Raw genomic sequence first — 8,491 nt, forward strand, 5'->3', positions numbered from 1 at the left:
GGGTGTGCTTTCTCAGGATGCAAGGAAGGGAAGATTGTTTTGCAGTATAATGAAAAGAGCATTAAAGTGGAATGGCAATTAGTGAATCTTGGCAATGCACTATGGGCAAAAAGATTTTGAAAAGTTTTAATTCTATTGCATTCGATGCTTTCGGCAGTCTCAGTGCAAGTGAGATGCATCTTTTCATGGTTTCTGGAAATTGGCTGATATCCTCATCTGCTCTAAAGCCCCATCTTACAAGGTAGTGAACTAAAGCTGATGATTTGAGTACATTTGCTCTCAGCATTTCTTTACTACTTGTTTCCCAATAACCTGTCATTTCCCTGGGCCACTCCTATGAGCGCACCACAGCACAGTCAATAGCCTAGTCAGGTAAAGCCTTTCAGGGAGGGAAATAGGAGTTTATATGCAAAAATTGTATATTAACTAGGTGCAGTTTTTCTCTCAAAGAAAATAAACTTCCTTCTTCTTATGAAAATGTCATAACTTTATCTATCCACCTCCCTATCTGTATGAATGCTTTCAGAAAATATCTGCTGAGTGTTAACTGTATTTTAATCATTTGAGGTCCATAATCTCTTTTCTAAAACTCTTCAAGGCAAGTGTTTTCAGAATTCCAAGGTTTGTAAAATTTTAGAAACGCAGTAAGTAGCGTTCACAGCGAAAACGGGTTTCACCTCCTAAGCAAACCCCCGAATACTTCTACAGTGAACCACGTGAAAAGTTACACTAAGTGAGATAATTAAGATTATAAATAACCTCATATCTATTCAAGTTTTGCTGCCAAATGAGTTCATATAAGGAGAGGTTTGATTGACACACTTTGTTTCCAGAGTTTTTGGATTTTTGGATTGCATCCAAGGGAATGTGGATGTGTACAATGAAAATATAGGCTTAGTGTCTTTGGCTGAGGCAGGTATGGAGTTGAGGCCCCTAAGCCTGCTTTCTTCTTTCAGTAGGATTGAGCTTTGACTTACTTTTCTGTCTCTGTTAGTTTTCTTTGGATATTAACAGATTTTAGCATTGATGCTGACTGACTTTATATGCTAATAAGACAGACAGACCATCATTGACTGGGTTTGCTAGCAAAAGCAGGGAAGTGATTTTCAAGCCTTTTAACCAGGGCACTTATAATCTTGAAAGCAACATAGATTTTTAAGATGCAGGAACTCTCCAGATCTGAAATTCATCCCCTCAGAGCTGCGTAGTAAAATTACTGCTTTTTTTTCATGCATAGTTTCAATTAATAACACCTTTCTGCAGGAATGTTGTATAACCTATGCCAGGATTTCTCAGCCTCAGCACTATTGACATTTTGGGCCAGATAATTCTTTGTTGTGGGGGACCATCTGTGCATTGTAGGATGTTCAGCCGCATCCTTGTCCCCTACCCCTTAGATGCCAGTAATAACCCCCATCGCCCAATTGTGACAATCAAAAATGTCCCCAGACACTGACGTATGTCTTCTGGGGACAGAATCACCCCTGATGAGAACCATTGATCTATGTATGTGTCGGTATGTGTGTGTTTGTATGAACTGGTGTATCATTCCTGTTAGTGACCTGTTCTTTACCAGTGCTTCTCAAATTTTAGTGGGCATTCAAATCACCCAGGGATCTTGTTAAAATGCAGATTCTAATTCAGTAGATCTGATGTGGGGCTTAAATTTTGCATTATAACAAGTTCCCAGGTAATGCTGGGTCTGCTGGTCCATGGACTGACTATGGGTAGCAAGGTTTTATTATTCACGTCAGATGTTTTCTAGAAATGGGATTCTGGCAGAATATTAACTCAGCCAATTGTTGTTTATTATTAATTATACCCTGATCTGTAAACATAGACTGTATTTCTGACCCACCTGGATGTCTTTTTTTTTTTTAATAGAAGGCAGTGTATGGCTGAACTAACTGAAATCTGTCCGCATTACTGGAAAAACATGACTCAAAATACACATCTAAATGAGGGAGTGATAGCTAAATTTTCGGTTAAAAAGAGCAGTAAATAATTTTAGGTCCAGTTTGTGATTTTCCTAAAACAGCCCAAAGAATAAAATATAAAACAAAACAAAAAAAAACCCAAACCCGTTGTTGTCGAGTCGATTCCGACTCATAGCGACCCTATAGGACAGAGTAAACTGCTCCATAGGGTTTCCAAGGAGTAGCTCGTGGATTTGAACTGCTAACCAGCTGCTTTTGGTTAGCAGCTGAACGCTTAACCACTGCGCCACCAAGGCTCCATACTAAAATACAGGAGATATATAATAGCTGCCATTCTTTGTTTAGTGCCAATGATGTATTGCCAAGCACAGTCTGTACATCTCTCAATTCTAATTCTCGTGGTAAGCTTACAGGGTTTGGGATTATTGTCCCCATTTTACATCAGTGAAAACTGAGGCACAGAAAGGTCAGGAAGGGCCAAAGTCTGTGCTGTTTCCCTACACCACATTGCGTCTCCAACAAAGAACACTAAGCATTACACAAGATTGGCCACATACAAGGGTGCCTTTCTCAAGGTACACTCTCTGCATGGAGAAACGATCAACTTAAAAATTCTCATATATCATTATGCTTACATTCTGACAAGTAGTTTATATTTCTTAGACAGTGGTCTTCACATTTGCTCGATCTCCTAAAATAATTTTTTAAAAATATCCCTTCATACATTTTAAAGTTGGCATCTAGAGTTTTTTTATCGAAGGTTTAGATATTTGCAAAAGATATGTTTTAACATCTGCCATATAACCTAACAGTCCTCATTGACAAATCAGCCAGCCAAATCAGACATTCTTTCAGAAAAAGCCTGTCTTCATTTTTCCCTCTGGGAACCATCTCACTTCTATATGCGATAAGGCACAGGGGCTTGCCCCGACTTCTTCCTGGACGAAGAAACACAGTGCTGCGCCATGCAGTGGTTCTTTCTGAAGCTGCTGGTGCTCAGCTCTTAGGGGACTCTCAGGAGCAAGGCTTTCTGTATGTCGTTGTTGGTAGGGCCGTTGAGTCGGTTCTGACTCATAGTGACCCTATAAGTTGTCCCTTTGTCTGGTGCCCCAGAGAGGTTCCACCCTAGGAAGCTGCATCTTGATAAGATTCTGTCAAGTAAGAAGGCGGCTATCTTGAAAGAGTCGTTGGGAAAGGAGAATTCACAGGATATAAACTCTTTTTCTGGCGGATCAGTTTTGGAAAAAATATATGTAGGAATTGAGGATGTGGAAATTGATTCCTTTAAAGCTCTCCATGCCTGTGGTTACCCTAGAAAACCTTCGTGTACCCTCAGGGGTACATGTACCCCATTTCGAAGACTGCAATACTCATATTCATGTTCGAGTACTGACACCCCAGGATTATAAGGAACATTCACTGAATCCTATCCAATAAAAACAGGCTGTGGAAGCTGGTTTTATGGACACAAATGTGAGGTAGTTAAATCCAAACTGGCTTTTCCTTAGAGTTTCTATTATGGTTTGAAACTGCTATAACTTACTGTGGTTTATCACTGTTATTATGTGTAATGTCAGTTCCTTGTTTTTTCAAGAATATCACATCATCATATTGAGTGTTCTTTGGTACTAACCATAATGCTGGTTCTTCACTACAAATTATATAGAGGGTCTTTTCAGTTTTTATTTACACACAAATATGTCAGCACACGTGTTACTATATTTTATCTCCCTCTGTGTGAGACACTCCTGAGTGTTAGTAATATGCATCATATAATACACATATGCAACAGCTGGTGTGTCTAAATGCTGTAATGTCAGTTATACCCATTATAATTTATATGCAGCTCTCACCACTTTTGATTTTGTCTTAGTTATGTACATTACTATCAACCCTTCTAAAATACAAGGACCCATGTTTGATTATCTGATTCATTTGCGTCTTCTATGGTGCCTACCACAAAGCTCTTAACACATGGAGGGTATCGAGTGAATATTTATTGTATGAATGAAAGGATGAGCAAATAGGCCTTTCTGTGGAAAATACTGTAGCACTGCCCTAAATAGTCGTGTTCATTTTCCAAGAGGATGCTCTAGTGTTTACCATATACATGGTTTTAGGCCATTAAGAAAATGAGCTGTAGGTGACTTTCTAATCAATGTTCTCGAAGTACATCACTATCTATTTCACAGCTACATAGCCTCTGGAAATAATCACAACTGTTAGAACAGCTCATTCTCTTCCTTCTTCAAGTCCCCGCATTAGAACTGTATGCGCTTGCTTGCTTGAGGAGAAGAGGGATGTGTGGGAACTGTCCATGTCCCAACCCTCACTCTCTTTTGGTTATTTCATCTCTGCAAACAAAGCAGTGACTCTTATTTTTTCCTGAGTCCAGAGCTCTAACTGGACAAATGTTTGTTTTATTACACAAGAAACATTACATCAACAGCGAATGGAAATGAAAAGAGAAATACTCGTCTATAATCCTACCACCCTAACACATCAATAGTGTTTCTATTCCAGATTCTTAGGCAGTTGGCCCATATAAATTTAGGGTGATTATCAAACAATAAGACCAATTCCACAAGCCATTAATGGCATTGTTTTGTTTCTCTTAGCTTCAGAAATCAACCTGTAAGTAGGGAATAACTTTGTAGTCTGCTTAACTTCTCATCATTCATTTGAAGGAGACAGATGTTCCACTGAATTGGCTATGGGGATCTTGAATTTCAAACTTTTGATGTGCTGAATGTGACAAGACTTTCCCTTTGTTCATTTAATTAACAAACATTGAGCACCTAGCCCTAGTGCTAGGGCTATATCGAGGTGAACAGAGGAAGGTCCCTATTCTTAGAGAGTTTATAGGCAGCTGGGAGAGAATGAGCAGATCTAGCACAATTCAGTAAAGGCTCCAGAGCAGCAGTTCTCAAACATTTTGGTCTCATGACCCTTTTCCATTCTTAAAAATTATTGAGGACCCTAAAGAGCTTTTCATTGTGTGGATTATATCTATCAATATCTACTGTATTAGAGGAGGTGGGGCTAAGATGGCAGAGTAGTCAGATGCTTCTGGTTGACCCTCTTACAACAAAGACCAGAAAAAACAAGTGATTTGATTATATATGACAATCTGGGAGCCCTGAACATCAAAGGCAGAGTTGAGGAACCAGACTGAGTGGCAGGGGGAGGGAGACACGGTTCAGAAGCAGTGAGGAGTGCCAGACCTGACCGGGCGAGAGCCTGAGCCCTTCAGGCCTGAGCAGCTCATGAGTGAGCAGTGAGGCAGGCAAGTGGCGGTGCTCGGGAGGTGTGTTTTCCACACGGGGAGAGACCCAGCACCAGAGAGTCTACATGGCCACCCAGAACCAGTGCGAAGCCGCCCTCATTGGCAAAAGATAAGTAATTACATACAGCTTACTGTGCAAATCAAAAACACCCTCCTTAGGGAAAAACCTCTCTTCCATTTACCTTCCCACTCCCTGCTCTGAACTGGGTCTTGGACTGGCTTCAGCAATTGCTGAGTCCCCTGGGCCAAAAGTAGGATCCATCACACACCTGGAGCTATTCTCCCTGCCTTGGAGAGTGAACAAATTAACAAACGGGAAAAAATAAACTGCTGGCTTCCCTAAGCTGGAACCCAGGGTAGGCGCAGCTCCTTTGCCTAGGCACAGGCATAAGGGATCCACAGACTTTGAGTGCCTTTCCTCCTGCATAGACTTGTGTGGGCCCATCTCAACAGCATAGGCCCTCATTACCACAGTACAACAGGGTATATACAGGAAGTCTAACTTTAGCTGTTTCAGCTGTGAATTGGCAGGTTCTTGACATTTGACACTGCTCTGCCCATTAAGCAGGATCTTCACCTACCCACATCAGGGGCCTGAGGACTGGTGGCTCCACCCATGCCACCTAGCCACCTGCAATAGGGGCCCATGAATAAGAGGTACCCCCCAGTCCTTACAGCCAACAGCATTAGGTGCTCATAGTTAGCTGCAGAACTCACCCACCTGCATGCTGTAGGGAACAGGGACACGCCTTCCTCCTGGACACTCGGGGCGGCCGTCAGCCCCCTGCCTTGCTCAGAGTGTGTCCCCTGCTATAGCCAGATGCCTGTGCCTACACCAATCACCCATGCCTGTCTAGGACTGTAAGTGACAGCCTATACCACACAATTGGTGGCTATCTACCTGGGCACCTGAGCTGAATACATACAGAAGGAGTGGGCCGACTCCTGAGCTAACATACCTAGTAACAGATCTAACCACCTGGTGACAGGATATTAGAGCTTCAAAGGTGCCAGTAATCCAACTAGCTCATACGAGCAGCCTATTTGGGCATATCAAAACAAAACAAGAAGCTAGAACACAGTAAGCAAACATAAAATAAATATAATAACTTATTGATGGCTGGGAGACAACAGTCAATATCAGATCACATAAAGAGGCAATCCATGACGGCTTCAGCAAGCTCCCAAAAGAATCTAGAAATTTTCCAAGAGGAGGAAAATTTCTTGGAATTACCGGAGGCAGAATACAGAAGATTAATTTACAGAACTCTTCAAGAAATTAGGAAGGAAATTAAGCAAAACGCAGAAAAAACAACAGAGGAAATTAAAAAGATTAAAGAAGAGCATAATGACAAATTTACAGGCTGCAAGAATCCATAGAGAGACAGCAATCAAATCCAGAAGATTAACAACAAAATTTCATAATTAGACAACTCAATAGAAAGTCATAGGAGCAGAATTGAGGCAATGTAAGTCAGAATTAGTGAGATTGAAGATAAAGCACTTGACAACAACTTATTTGAGGAAAAAACAGATAAAAGGATTTTTAAACAATAAAGAAACCCTAAAAATTATGTGGGACTCTATCAAGAGGAATAACCTATGAGTAATTGGAGTATCAGAACAGGGGGGGGAAATAGAATTGTTGAAATTTGTTGGCAGAAAACTTCCCTGATACCATGAAAGATGACAAGATATCTATCCAAGATGCTTGTGGAGCCCCACATAAGGTAGATCCCAAAGCAAAGTCACAAAGACACATTATAATCAAACTTGCCAAAACCAAAGATGATGAGAGAATTTTAAGAGCGGCTAGGAATAAACGAAAAGTCACCTACAAAGGAGAGTCAATAAGAAAAAGCTGGGACTACTCAGCAGAAACCATGCAGGCAAGAAGGCAGACAGATGACATATATAAAGCCTTGAAGGAAAAAAAACTGCCAGCTAAGAACTATATATCCAGCAAAACACTTTCTCAAATATGATGGTGAAATTAGGCCATTTCCAGATAAACCAAAGTTTAGGGAATTTGCAAAAACCAAACCAAGATTACAAGAAATATTAAAGGGAGTCCTTGGGTTAGAAAATCAGTAACATCAGGTAACAACCCAAGACTAGAACACAGGACAGAGCAACCAGACATCAACCCAGATAGGGAAGTCACAAAATAAATCAAAGCTAGAACACTGAAAATAGGGAAACAGATGTCAATATGTAAAACATGACAACATTAAAACAAAAAAGAGGGACTTAAAAAATGTAGACATAGATTTTTCATATGGAGAGGAAGTCAAGGAGATACAAAGAAATAAAAGACTGGTATAAACTTAGAAAAACAGGGGTAAATGTTAAGGTAACCACAAAGGAAACTAACAATCCTACAAGTCAAAACAAAAAATTAGAAAAATATAAAGACTCAGCAAACACAAAATCAACAATAACGAAAAAGATGAAAAGAAAATACATAAAGACAAATGACTTAGCACAGAAAATTAAGTGGAACAAAGAAACCGTGAACAACACACAAAAAAAGACATCAAAATGACAGCGCTAAACTCATACATATCCGTAATTACGCTGAATGTAAATAAATAGATTAAATGCACCAATAAAGAGACAGAGAGTGGCAGATGGGATAAAAAAACACAATCTGTCTATATGCTGCCTACAAGAGACACACCTTAGACTTAAAGACACAAACAAACTAAAACTCAAAGAATGGAAAAAAATATATCAAGCAAACAACACTCAAAAAAGAGCAAGGAGTGGCAATATTAATCTCTGATGAAATAGACTTTAAAGTAAAATCCACCACAAAGGATAAGGAAGGACACTATACTATATAATGATTAAAGGATCAGTACACCAGGAGAACATAACTATAATAAATATTTATGCACCCAACAACAGGGTTCCAAAATACATAAACTCTAACAGCACTGAAAAAAGAGATAGACAGCTCCACAATAGTAGTAGGAGACTTCAACACACCACTTTCAGTAAAGGACAGAACATCCAGAAAGAAGCTCAGCAAAGACATGGAAGAGCTAAATGCTACAATCAACCAACTTGATACCATAGACATATACTGATCACTCCACCCAACAGCAGCCAAGTATACTTTCTTTTCCAACGCACATGGAACATTCTCCAGAATAGACCACATATTAGGCCATAACGCAAGCCTTAACAAAATTCAAAGCATCGAAATATTACAAAGCATCTTTTCTGACCATAAAGCCATAAATCAACAACAGAAAAAGCAAGG

At 39.9% G+C, this 8,491-nt stretch overlaps 2 protein-coding genes across 6 annotated transcripts in view; one reads left to right on the plus strand and one right to left on the minus strand.

Moving 5' to 3' along the window:
- Positions 1-8,491, plus strand: part of CMSS1 (cms1 ribosomal small subunit homolog) — a 470,991-nt gene that overhangs the window by 43,812 nt on the left and 418,688 nt on the right. The gene's annotated exons all lie outside the window — the stretch shown is intronic.
- The window catches only part of FILIP1L (filamin A interacting protein 1 like), a 41,374-nt gene that overhangs the window by 9,784 nt on the left and 23,099 nt on the right, over positions 1-8,491 (minus strand). The window lies entirely within an intron of this gene.

Source organism: Trichechus manatus, unplaced genomic scaffold, assembly GCF_000243295.1.
Source record: "Trichechus manatus latirostris isolate Lorelei unplaced genomic scaffold, TriManLat1.0 scaffold00055, whole genome shotgun sequence".
NCBI lineage: Eukaryota > Metazoa > Chordata > Mammalia > Sirenia > Trichechidae > Trichechus > Trichechus manatus.